This window comes from Portunus trituberculatus, chromosome 23 (genome assembly GCF_017591435.1).
Source record: "Portunus trituberculatus isolate SZX2019 chromosome 23, ASM1759143v1, whole genome shotgun sequence".
NCBI classification, from domain to species: Eukaryota; Metazoa; Arthropoda; class Malacostraca; order Decapoda; family Portunidae; genus Portunus; species Portunus trituberculatus.
Genome location: NC_059277.1, coordinates 15,988,341 through 16,001,904, shown reverse-complemented (window position 1 = coordinate 16,001,904; position 13,564 = coordinate 15,988,341). Strand labels below are relative to the sequence as shown.

At 41.3% G+C, this 13,564-nt stretch overlaps 1 long non-coding RNA gene across 3 annotated transcripts in view; it reads left to right on the top strand.

The window, feature by feature from the left end:
- LOC123507959 overlaps positions 1-13,564 on the top strand; it is a 38,184-nt gene that overhangs the window by 12,758 nt on the left and 11,862 nt on the right. The window contains exons 1-3 of one of the 3 annotated variants that reach the window (XR_006675842.1): positions 7,522-7,693; positions 12,643-12,776; positions 12,905-13,076. The exons of 1 other annotated variant lie outside the window; for it this stretch is intronic. This is a non-coding gene — a long non-coding RNA (uncharacterized LOC123507959). Of the gene's footprint in view, positions 1-7,521; positions 7,694-12,642; positions 12,777-12,904; positions 13,327-13,564 lie in introns of those variants that run through there. One more of the 3 variants, XR_006675840.1, reaches the window with a different exon arrangement.

Here is a 13,564-nt window from a genome sequence, read left to right as displayed (position 1 = left end):
GTTCACCTCCTTCACTATCAGATCTTCCTTAGTAAGAACCATTATACCACCACCTCCTTTATTTTTTCTATCATTTTTCCATACTTTGTAATGTTTTACATCAAACCAATCTAGCTTTATTTTGGGCCTTAGCTTTGTTTCCACCACACACATTATGTCAGTTTCATTATTTCTTAGGTAATCCATACATTCTAGCCTCTTAGACAGTAATCCATCTATATTCATGTAAGTCACTTGAATTCCATTCCTAGTTTCTTTCTTCCATGTTTCCGTCAGTGTAATGTTTATTCCGTCTGTTTTATCCACCACTTCTTTAGCCTCCCATTTCTCGTCCTCCAAAAAAACTTGGTCTTTTCCTCTTCTGTTCTTTCGTCATTCCTCACTCTCACTTCAGTTACAAGTTCTTTCATTTTCATTCGATCATCCTGTGACATATTTCTTCTTATGTAAATTGTTTTGGTTTCCTCAGAGTCCTTAAGTTTCCAAGCCCTCCTCAGCAAGGCCTCAGCTGCCACCTGAGACTTTTAATGGTCTATTCTTGCCTTCCTCAAAAGCTTCTAGTCTCACACTTTCTTCTACCTCAGCATATAGGCACTCTTCCTCTTCTGAGATCTTATTCAGTAAAGACTTAATCCTGTCATTTTCCTTATCCCTCCTATCTTGCCAGTTCTTGTTAGTTTCCTCCCTCAATCCTGTTATGATCACACATTTTTTCTTTTCAGCAATATCTCTCACCACATACTCATTTTCTTTTAGTGCCTTTACCATTTCACTCTGCGTAATCACTAAATTTTCTTCTTCCTGCTTTTTCACTATCTCCCTAAAGGACTTTTGTACCTCCTGATGTTCATGGTTCACTTCTTTCATCCTGGCATCAATTAGGTTAAGGCATTCCTCCTTCCTCAAGTCCCCTTCGGATATTTTCTCCTCCATTTCTAGGAGTTTAGCCTTCATCTCATCACATTGTTTCCTTAGTTGTTGGTTTTCTTTCTCCATTTCCACTTTTTACCTCAATAGCTCTTTGTTCTCTATTGTTAACAAATAGATCTCATTTTTAAAGGAATCATTCTCCGCTATGACTATCCAGTTTTTCTTCTATGGATAAAATGTTTAGGAACTTACTTTCTAATGCCTGAATTCTTGCATCCATGTCTAATTTCTCCAGTCCTCTTGGAGTGGTCACGAACCCTTCAAAGTCTCTGGCTTGTCCAGGCGTAGATGCCATGATTGTTATTGTCAGCTGTTTTGGCCAAAACAATCACCACCTACACTCTCCGCTCAGTGACCACTCTCCATATCCCGCTTGAAAATGGCCTACTTTCTACACTTTGCGACAGTAGGACATTAATAGGACATTAACACAGAGATACCTGGGCCCTGTAAACACCATAGGTAGTTTCTCCTCTTCCCGTCAACAGCCGGAGATGAGCCGTCCTCACTCGGCGACGGTGTGTGTATTTACCTAGTTGTAGTTTTACAGGGCCTGGGCTTTATGCTCGTGTGGCCCCGTCTCCATATCTACACTTATCCAATCTTACTTTAAAAGTATGCACACTCGTTGCAGACACTACTTTTTCATTTAAACTGTTCCACGTCTCAATACATCTTTGCGGGAAACTATATTTTTTAACATCTCTCAGACATCTTCCTTTTCTCAGCTTTTTACTATGCGATCTTGTGCTTCGGATGTCACATTCTTCTCTCAGGATCAGTTTCTCATTATCCACTTGGTCCATTCCATTGATCAATTTAAAAACTTGTATCAGGTCTCCTCTCAAGTAGAAATATGACACAGGATGAAAAAATGAAAATGAAAGAGCTTGTAACTGAAGTGAGAGAGAAGAATGAGGAAAGAACCAAGGAGGAAAAGACCAAGTTTTTTTGGAGGATGAGAAATGGGAGGCTGAAGAAGTGGTGGATAAAACAGACGGAATAGACATTACACTGACTGAAACATGGAAGAGAGATTAGGAATGGAATTCAAGTGACATACACGAATATAGATTTCTGTCTAAGAGGCTAGAATGTATGGATTACCTAAGAAACAATGAACCGGACATAATGTGTATGGTGGAAACAAAGTTAAGGCCTGAAATAAAGCTAGATTGGTTTGATGTAAAACACTACAAAGTATGGAGAAATGATAGAAAGAATAAAGGTGGTGGTGGTATAATGGTTTTTACTAAGAAAGATCTGATAGTCAAGGAGGTGAACTATAGTAAGGGAAATGAGGAAGTGATAAGTATGCTTATAACAGATGGTAAGAGGGACATTAATATTATAACAGAATACATACCACCCAGAACCAGTGCTTGGAACTATGAACAGTATCAAATGGTGATGAGAAATACTCTAGACAGAATGAAGCAGGAACTCATCAGAAAGGATAGAGTGATGATAGTCGGGTACTTTAATTGTAAAGAAATAGTGTGGGAAGACTACGAAGTGGTGAATGGTGGTGAGTGGGCAGAGGAATTGTTAAATGTAGCAACAAATAACTTGATGACACAGTGGGTGAGATCACCAACAAGGTGCAGGGGACAGGATGTTGCAGCGAGGTTGGATTTGGTATTTACCAGGAGCATCTCCTTAAAAGAGGAAATTGAACATGAATGTCCCTTGGGGAAAAGCGACCATGATGTCCTAAGTTTTGAGCTGGATATGGAATTAAGCACGGAAAAGAGTGTGGAGCACAGGGAGGAAAGATTAAATTATGTTAAGGCAAATTATAACCATATAAGAGAGTTCTTTAATGAAATTGACTGGTCTGTGATATACCAGGAAGGGGATATGCAATTGAAATACGATAAATTTATGGATTTATATAACTCTGCTGTGAAGAAGTTTGTGCCATATCACAGAAAGAGGATTTTAAATAATAAACAGTGGTTTAATAGAAATTGTGAAGAAGCAAAAAAGAACAAAGAAAAGGCATGGAAGAAACTTAAGAAAAACAGTGAAGTATTATCAAGAGAAGTCTACAAAACAGCAAGGAATAGATATGTTGAAGTAAGGAGAACAGCACAAAAGGAATATGAACAGAGAGTGGTGGAAAACTGTGATAGTGACCCTAAAATGTTTTACAAATTCATAAATGGAAAACTAAATAAAAAGGAGACAATAGAAAATGTAAAAGATGGGGAAGAAGTATATGTGGATGCTAGAAATATAGCTGAAATATTGAATGACAACTTTTGCAAATTGTTTACAAAGGAGGAGCATTTTACAGGAGGAAGGCCTACGGAAATAAAGCAAATGCAGGACACCATGGTTACTAAAGAAGATATAAGGAAAATTATAAGTAACTTGGATATAAATAAATCAATGGGGCCTGATGGCATATCTGGGAGGTTGCTGAAAGAATGTAAGGATCAATTGTTGAACCCCATATTTGATATTGTGGAAACCTCCATACAAACAGGAATAGTCCCGAAAGAGTGGAAAAGAGCTGACATTGTGCCTATATATAAGAATGGAAGTAGAATGGAACCGTTAAATTACAGACCAGTATCGTTGACTAGTATATTGTGCAAGGTATGCGAAGAAGTAATTAAAGCAAAGTAGAGTGAGTATCTAGAAAGTGAAAACATTCTGAGTGAAAGGCAGTTTGGTTTCAGAAAAGGAAGATCGTGCGTATCCAATTTATTATATTTTTATTCAAGAGTGACTGACATACTATAACATAGAGAGGGATGGGTGGATGCTATTTACCTTGACCGCCATCTTGTGGACTTGTGTTTCCCTTATGTCGAATCATAATTTTATAAATACGGCCCCAGTTCTTTTCTTGAAATTCACAAACTACCCTTTACTTGCATTAAAATTATCATTGGAGTCAGATGTAGGATCAGAAATAAGATCACGATCCAACAGCAGCCTAGCCTTCACACAAATTATACCCTCTGTCAAAGAATCACCACCCTTTGTTTTATACGATCAATTTTTCCATTACTTCCACTGCCACAGGTCGCTTAAATTGCCTTTTACACCAATCGTCACATCAGCTCTTTTAATGATCTCTGTCTTCTTCAGTATTGTGGCTACTGTAGATTTAGCCAGACAGTAATCAGCTGCAAGATCGGTTATTCTTCCTCTTTTCTTGTATTCATCAATAATCTTTATTTTTTTTTTATGGTTGTCACTACATTCTTTCTTGTAGGCTTATTCTCACCACTAACAAGCCTCTTTGGTGCCATTGTAAGCTTCTAAATTATAAAAAAAAAAAAAAAAAACTGCAGAGAGAAAACACAGGACAATGTTATTCTTACGACAGCGAAGGTTAAACTGGCTGCGGTGGACCCAAGGAATATACAAGGAGGAAGTTGTGCTGTGGGTTAAAGTTTGGAAAATGTTTTCAGGAGTAACTTAAGTTTTCTCCCATGCTTCCTCCCCACCCCTTATTTTTCTTGCATTCCCTCATGGTTATGAACTCATAAGGCAAATAAAATGTTTATATATATATATATATATATATATATATATATATATATATATATATATATATATATATATATATATATATATATATGCCTGACCACACCATACTTGATGCTCACTTGAACTGCCTACGTTAATCTCCTGACTGCCTCTGCCCTTAGTGTAGGACTACCCCTGAGGCCATGGAACATTTCCTGCTTCAATGCCCACTCTTCCACTCGCAACATACTGCACTACGGTCCTGACTCTCTGCCCTAACCATCATAACACTGGACATGCCCACTCTCCTGGCAGCCTCAGGCATCCACCCCTCCTGGCAACCTGCTGTCCTTCGCCTTACTTGTGCCTTCTTGAGGAAGACCAGTCAGCTACCACGCCTGTAATACCCACACAGGACTATCCCAGGGCTCGTAAGGATCCATAGATCTTCGTGGCCTTAACTTTTGGATCCTTATGAGCCCTGGAGTAGTCCTGTGTGGGTATCACAGGCGTGGTAGCTGGCTGGTTTTCCTCAAGAAGGCACAAGCAAGGCGAAGGACAGCAGGTTGCCAGGAGGGGTGGATGCCTGAGGCCGCCAGGAGGGTGGGCAGGTCGAGTATTGTGATGGCCAGGGCGGAGAGCCGTGAGTGTACTGCAGTGTGGTGAGAGTGGAAGCGTGGCATTGGAGCAAGAAATGTTCCATGGCCTCAAGGGTAGTCCTACACCAAGGGCAGAAGGGGTCACGAGACAGATGTAGGCGGTGCAAGTGAGCACTGAGCGTGGTGTGGACCAGGTGGAGGTGGGTGATGGCTGCTGTGGCTTCCGCTCCTTCCCGTGATTGACTGACCGTTTGAATCTTGTAACAGCACTCATCCTCCCCTGCTGATGGACCACCCCCATCCCTCATCTGCAACCCATGTGCCATCTGTTAGAAGCTAGACTTCCTAATCAACTCCTCCAGCCTGCTCATTGAACCCGTATATTTGTATGTCCTTGGGTGGACCGGTGGGGTGTGTCGGGTGGCGGGAAGGGAGAGACACTTTGTTTACAGCCACGTGGATGGACGTTTGACTAATAGGTATTTTTTTCGAGTATTAAGTCGAACTTTTGCGTTCGACTATTTAGAGGTTCAAGTATTGAGTCTCCACTGTATGTCCAAACACAAAGAGAGGAGTAAAGGAACTACGAGAGACGTAGTTGACAAATGCAAAAAAATGAGATAAAGCTCTTTTATAAGTATGTTAATTATAATGTACACTAATGTATGTATGCAAGTAACTTTATAATATTATTCAGTTGAATATGGAGCGGGAAAGGCGCTAGCCGGCAAACCTGTGGAATAAACAAAAGGCACATCATTGTACCGCATACAAAACTTATGTACCACATTTCCACAAGGCTTTCCATTTTATCCATTGCAGAGTCATGAGTTCAAGTGGTTCTTTTAGCTTGCAAGAAAGATACAGTCTCATCAGCCTTCTTAATATAGTCTGCTGACATGAAAATAGTAGAGACAGTAGATAGAGTCAAGCCATGGTGACGAGCATTGCTATTAGTTTTCTTGCCTCTTGTGTCTGTGAATAATATCCAGCTTCACTTCGTGAATAAGAGACTTCCTTTTCTTCTTAGCAATGCTAGGCGACATTGCAGGGCTGGTTGCAGGTCGTTTTGGTGGCATGTTGAGCAAGGGAAGACGAGTTGCTGCTGACGCTGTTATTGTTTTGAACTAAAAGCGGGGAAGGATTGGGGAGTGAGTGGTGCGTGTTTTGTCCACGAGAGGTGCTGGTGTATTCAAAAGCTTGTCGCCTTGCGTGATACAGTGCAGCTTTCAAACTTGGATGAAATTACCTAGATAAAATTGAGCTCAAGCGAGTTTGGTGTTCATTATACGAGCAAATGGTAGTAAAAGGAAACGTTCATTGTAGCAAAATTTCGTTGTGAACATTCTTTAATCTGGGGTTGCCTGTATATATATACGATTACCTAAAACACTGATAACTCAGACATGAAAATGCATATATTTGTTTACGTTTTCACAGTGCAATATCATTGGCTATCATTCTCAAATACTAATGATACCCTGATTCTGATTGACCAAACGGCAGTCAGCTGCATCTTTTTTCTTGGACATTGGAATGGAATGGACTGAGGTTAATCGTCACATGATTATGAACTATAAGCATCCAGATGGTCTGTCGGAAGTAAACCATATTGAAAAACAGTGTCTTTGAGAGGGCTTTTAAGGCCTTAGTTGTGGAAAGTTACGATCCTTTGAACATCCGCCTTCAGCTCCTACAGTGGTTGGACACCAGAGAGAATAAGGAAGGGGTGGGAGAAGTAATGTAAGTAGGGGAAGGTGATGTGGGAAGGGGGAGAGAAAGAGGGAAGTATCTACGTCAAAAGCAGCTGAATACTGCAGCCATGGAAAAAAAAAAAAAGATGACGCATGTCATTTTTGTTAGAAATACATGTAGGGAAAGTATTCCGTCAAGTAAGAAGCTAGTGACTGTAGCTGCGCATCCGTTCAAACCATAGCAACCAGAACCAGAGCCATAAGCATTCATAGAACAAAATGTTATCAGCAACATATCTGGGAGTTTTTTATTCACAAGAGATGTGCCTGATTATGATTTACAGGTATAAAACGTGAACATGCTCTAGATTTGTTCTTATACACTTTACGATCTGGTTGAGTTTGACTTTGCTTTAATAAAATGTTGTGAATTATTTTTTTTCTTCCAGTTGTCAGTCACGTATTGACATTAATTTAAACTACATTCACATTAAACCCTAAATAATTAATGATGTTTCCTCTCTCTCTCTCTCTCTCTCTCTCTCTCTCTCTCTCTCTCTCTCTCTCTCTCTCTCTCTCTCTCTTTTTTTTTTTTTTTAAGGCCTATAGCGCCAGTAGGCACACTTGAGGAGTGTATGGGAAGCGCTGTTCAGCTTCCGCCCATTAGTGGCACAGGCAATTTTATATATATATATATATATATATATATATATATATATATATATATATATATATATATATATATATATATATATATTATTGAAGTTTTGAACAGGTAGCTACACACAAGTCAGAGTCAAAACGATTTGAATACAAGGTACTTGGTAAGTGCTAGAGATTGATAAGAAAGATAATTTTTCTTTGTAATTGATTGATAAGAGATTTCAGTATAATCGCAGCCTTTCCCAACGTAGGTGGTGTCTTTGGAACACGAACACACTTATGGAAGCCCATTGTGAGGAAGCTTCGTTTCTGAAAATGCAGGTGTGAATTAATGTTCCGGAAAGCAAAATTTCTGCCTAATAATCACTTAAAAAAAAGTAGATCATACAAAGACCTTAATCAGATTTTACAGTTGTATTTACAAATTTAAGTATTCCATCTTACCAATTCATTCGTTTACTAGAAAACTTGCCAAAGTTTCTTCTTATGACATTCTTCAGCTGTCATTTACATAAAAATATTTGTCTAGTTCTTTTATTTCTCGAGTCACACATTTAAGTATTCTTGTTTTGTTTATTTTCTTGTTCAAGTATGTATTTATTTATTGATAATAATAATAATAATAATAATAATAATAATAATGATAATGATAATAATAATAATAATAATAATAATAATAGTAATATAGTAATAGTAGTAGTAATAGTAATAATAATAATAATAATAATAATAATAATAATAATAACAATAATGATAATAATATCAAATATAACAATAATAATGATGATAATGATAACAATTGTAATGGTGATAATGATGATGACTATGATGATGATGATGATAATAATAATACGGTAATAATAATAATAATAATAATAATAATAATAACAACAATTATAATAGTAATAATAAAAATATTTTTTCCTTTCACTTCTTTCCCATTTGCTTCTTCTCATTATTATTATTTTTATTATTATTATTATTAATATTATTATTATTGATATTATTATATTGTTTTATAATAATAATAATAATAATAATAATAAGAGTAATAATAATAATAACTAATAAAATTATTATCATTATTATTGTAATTAGTACTATGTTTACTTAATTTATATCATCAATATATTACAATACTACCACTATTATTACTACTACTACTACTACTTCTACTTATGATTATTAATATTATTATTATTATTATTATTATTATTTTCATTTTCATTATAATTATTATCATCATTATATATATATATATATATATATATATATATATATATATATATATATATATATATATATATATATATACATATACATATATTTTTTTTTTTCTTTTCTTTTCATTATTAACTTTATTACTACTGCTACTACAACTACTGTAATGACTCCTACGGTAACTACTACTACTACTACTACCACCAAAATATGCTTTAGTGGGCAGCGTGCATCCTGTGCAAGTGGAGGAAGACAAACTCCGAAACTCGTCTTGTAGGTATATTCAGTCATTCAATCATGGGAGTGTGTCGCCTCACCTACCCTATGGCGCCACTCCAGGCGGTCATACCTTGCGAGTCTCGATGCAGGTTCTCTTGCCATGCGAAGTAACTCTCAGCAAGAGGCATCAACTTACCACCGCCATGAATTCTGTGAATGTTCCTGTGGCCTCCTTCATGCTGGGTTATCCCTTTCATAGACAACCCGATATGCAGGATCAGCTTCTGGGTAGCATGCCACATGCCCATTTAGTTGCAGTTGGCATTGATGGACTACGCTATAATCGGCCTCGAATCATTCTCATGGAGCAATCGCTAATTTGACAAAGTCATACCAGCGGTACCCCTTGATACTACAAAGGCATCTAGTACCAAAGACATCAATTCGCCTCTTCAGATCGGTATTCAGCGTCCATGTCTTACAACCATAGAGTAAGATAGAGATCACCAGTGACTTGAAGATTCGAATCTTTGTCTTTCTTCGTAGGTACCGATAACGCCAAATATTCTTGTTGAGCGAGTCTATCATGCTGTGGGCCAGGCCAATCCACCATACAGCTTCCTTGCTTGATCCACCTTTGTTACACACTACACTACCAAGGTATGTGAAGTTTTCCGAGATCTCAATGTCCTTGCCACACACACGGACAGACTGTACTGTTTCATCCAGTAAGCCTCCAAACACCTGAACCTTGGTCATGGGCCAGGAAACCTGGAGTACCAAAGGCTTCGCCTCCTCGTGCAGTGCCTGTAGAGCCATTACCAGTACTTCCAGTGACTCAGCAAAGATTACTGCATCATCAGCAAATACAAGATCTGTAATCTCAGTATTGCCGACAGATGCTCCACAATGACTTTGGTCTACAACTCTACCTAATACCCAGTTCATGCAAGTGTTGAAAAGTGATGGAGTAAGCACATATCCCTGTCTCACTCCCGTATTCACAGGAAAGAAGCTGGACATGCCCCTCTACACTTCACAGCACTCACATTCCTGGAGTAGAGGCCAATTTATAGACCAATGATCTTTGCCGGAATCCCACGGAGACGCAAAAGATCCCAGAGTGTCTCTCAATGCACTGAATCAAACACCTTGAGATCGACATAGGCTGAGAGCATCCCTTGTTGAAGCTCATGTCAGCGCTCAACCAGAACGCGAAGCGCTTAGGATCTGGTCAGTTGTTTACTTACTGTGCATGAAGCCAGACTTTTCAGGTCTCTGGTGTTTCAGCAGGTGACTGCAGATATGCATCAACAGCAAATGGACAAGCACCTTGCCTGGTATGCTGAACAGTGTTATACTGTGGTAGCTGTTGCAGTTTTGACGGTCCCCTTTCCCCTTCCAGATAGGGATGACCAACCCCTTTTTCCAGTCAGGGGAAATGGCATCTGAATGCCATACAGCAGTCAAGACAGCATGCAACCCACGGATCATGGTCTCACCACTTGCTTTGATCAGCTCCGCATTGATGTTACAGATGCCTGCTGCCTTTCCACCCCTCAACTTTGCCACAGCCTCTTTGACATCATCAATGGAGAGTGCAAAGGATCAGCATCCTGCATCTGTAACCCTGCAGTTTGGAGCTGTCTGCTTGGAGTATCTTCCGTGAACAGCTTCTCAAAGTATTCAGCCCAACAAGCCATCTGCCTATGTGCGTCCAATACGAGGCGACCATCTGCTGTTCAGATAGCACTCGCCTGAAATGTAGACTTGGAGCGGAGTTTCTTCATGGCTCGATATGCAGGTCGGAGGTCATTTGCATTTAAATGACACTCTACATCCTCAGTGAGACCCCTGATATACCCCTCCTTGTCTCTTCTCAGGAAAGTTCAAGTCCTATGTGACAGGGCCATGTACTGGTCACGGCTCCCAGCAAGTCTGGCAGCGTGACTCTCCTCAATACTGTCCAGCATCTCTACCAGATGAAGCCACTCAGTGACCTTGGATGCCCCCCAATACATTCCTTGCCAGTCTCAAGAGTTTCATGTTTGAAGGTATCCCATAACTCTACTGGGTCCTTGATGGTGTCAAGCACTCCAAACTAATTGAAATTGTCACTGCATACTCCTGGGCACATGTCAAGTCTTTCAGTTTTCAAGATGACACACAGTGTGGTCACATCTTGGAGAATTTCTGGACTTGACTTAAGCTTGAGTGTAGCAACAAATGCCTGTGATCAGTCGCAAAGAACTCGGCACTCCAACAAGTACTAACAAGGATATGGTCGATCTCCTTCGCTACCCCGGCATTGCTATACCAAGTCCAGTGGTGCAGCGCTGGTCTCTGATATGCGTGACAGGCGCCATGCACAGGTGGGGTGGGATGATGTAGTTACACGTGCCCTTGTACACCAGAGACTGCATGATGCATCTGTGTGTGCATGTCTAGACTTCAATAAAGGAACTAAGTGTACCCCAGTGCCTGTCCTTTCCACCTAGTGTGCTTGTGTCTGTCTGTACTGTTGTGTTTCAATTTATCTGGTAAGTTTCCAGACTTCTGCACATCAATCATAGCTACTGAACCCACCTGGTAAGTGTTGCATGGTCGTCTCTGTGTCCTGGTGCAAGCTGTGCTGTGGGGGCCTGGTGGAGGCTCCCTGGCTTGGACGAGTACAGAAGGGTCGTTCCGTAACAATTGGTGTCAGGAGCGTGAGATCATGGCTAAGTGTTGAAAACTGGTGTTGTGGCTAGGTTGTCTTTTGAAAGCAGAATGGTAAAGGCAGACAGTGGTGATAATACAGGCGAGATGGGTGCGAGTGGGCATGGACATGGGCAACTGGACTTCGGGACGTTGTTGGCTGCCATGATGGAGAAAATGGACAGGCAGGTTCAGGAGGCACTTCAATGGGCACGAGAGACACGTGAAGAGGAGACTAGCTGGACGCGTTCAGCCAAGGATGTGCGCTGCCTCATGTTCTACCAGAGTTGGTAGAGGTTTGGTGAGATGAAAACTGCCCACAACCCAAGGCAGTTGCCACATTGACAGGAAATGCTCCAGGGCTGAGTGCAGGGCCCGTGGCTCAGCTGTCTTCCCTTCAGGGGCCTAACACGGAGTAAATCGCTAGGGCCGTGTGCCATGGGCGCCCCAGGTGGCGGGCAGGATAGTTGGGAAGCCTTGCCGCCTCTTGGTGGACACTGGGGTGGAGCGGATGTTCGCCAGGAGTGACTATGTGGACGCAACGGGACTTCAGATAGCGGAACAGCAACTGTATTGTGTGGCAGGCCACTGTCTCCTTCTCAAGGGACCGTTGCAGGCCAGTATCAGCGTGGAAAATATGGAGGAAAAGTTGCCTCTGTTTGTCACAGACACTGAGGAACCACATCTGTTTGGGATGGACTACCTGATGCAGTGTGAAACAAGTCTGTATCTCGGGAGGCAGACCCTGAGGATGCAGGGTGAGGAGGTGCCTTTGTTTCTGAGTGGCAATGCTGAGCACGTTTCCTGTGTAGAGTTACAGCGTGTTTCCGCACCAGCTGCTAGGAAAAAGCTGCAGCCAATTTTTTTTTTTTCTTTTTTACGGTAAGGTTTATAGCGCCTGTAGGCACACTTGAAGAGTGTATGGGAAGCGCTGTTCAGCTTCTGCTCATTAGTGGCGCAGGCAATTTTATTTATAGTGGTACCCATATTAAGGCCCATATTACCACCCAAGCTCATCTTGAGTGTAACCACCTAAAACCTTGGCATCATGGTGATATGTAGGTAACTTTAAAGCCGTATATTATCGTTGAAGCCCTCACTGATATCATGTATTGCATCACCCCTGGGTGCAGTGGCAGGAGAAAGGTGGTCCGTGTAGACTGTCTGGCAAGGAGTAACACAATGATGGGATGCAGAGGGAGCTGACATGCAATGCTCCCCAAAGGACGCGCCGCCCTCCGGTCTGGACCAAGGACTTTAAAATGGGGTGAGACATCTAATCTTGGAAGCAGTGTGGGGGATGGCTGTGTAACAAAGGGTGTGTCAGAAAAGGAGATAGGTCAGAAGCACAGGGTTAAACTAACGCCAATAATGGGTGGGAAAATTTTGGCACAGAACAGAGGGATGCGGCCGAACTTAGTGTGTGGGAAGCCAAAAGGGAGAGAGACGAGCTGATCCTGATATGGAAGGACGTGGGCCAGAGGCAGGGGACGCTGCGACACCACCCATCCTGTGGCCTCCTTTGTGGTGAGCCCTGAGGATGCCCAGCAGTAGTAAAGGAGATCTGGTGAGCTGCCCTACACCACTTCACAGGTGTCTACCGCTCTCACCTTACCAGTGTTGTATACACATGCCCCAGACAGTGCCCTCTTTGCCTGACAAGTGCCTTGGGCGCTGCTAAGTGCAGTGTACAGTGGGTGACAGATGCTGTGCACACATAGGGTGGGATGAGGTAGCTAAATGTGCCTTTGGACGCCAGAGACTACGTTTTCCATCTGCGTTTGCATGTCTAGACTTCAATAAAGGAGCTAAGTGTACTTGAGTGCCTGTCTTCTCCACCTAGTGTGCCTGTGACTCTGTACTGCCATGTTTCAGTCTTCCTGGTGAGTTTCCTGCCTTCCATGCATCAATCATTGCCGCCGAATCCTCCTGGTAGATGTTGCGAGGTGGTCCCTGTGTTCATGTGCCAGCTGTGCTGTTGGGGCTTGGTGGAGGGGCCAGCGTAGAAGAGCCGTTCTGTAACAATATGTATGTTTTATATATTTATGTATATGT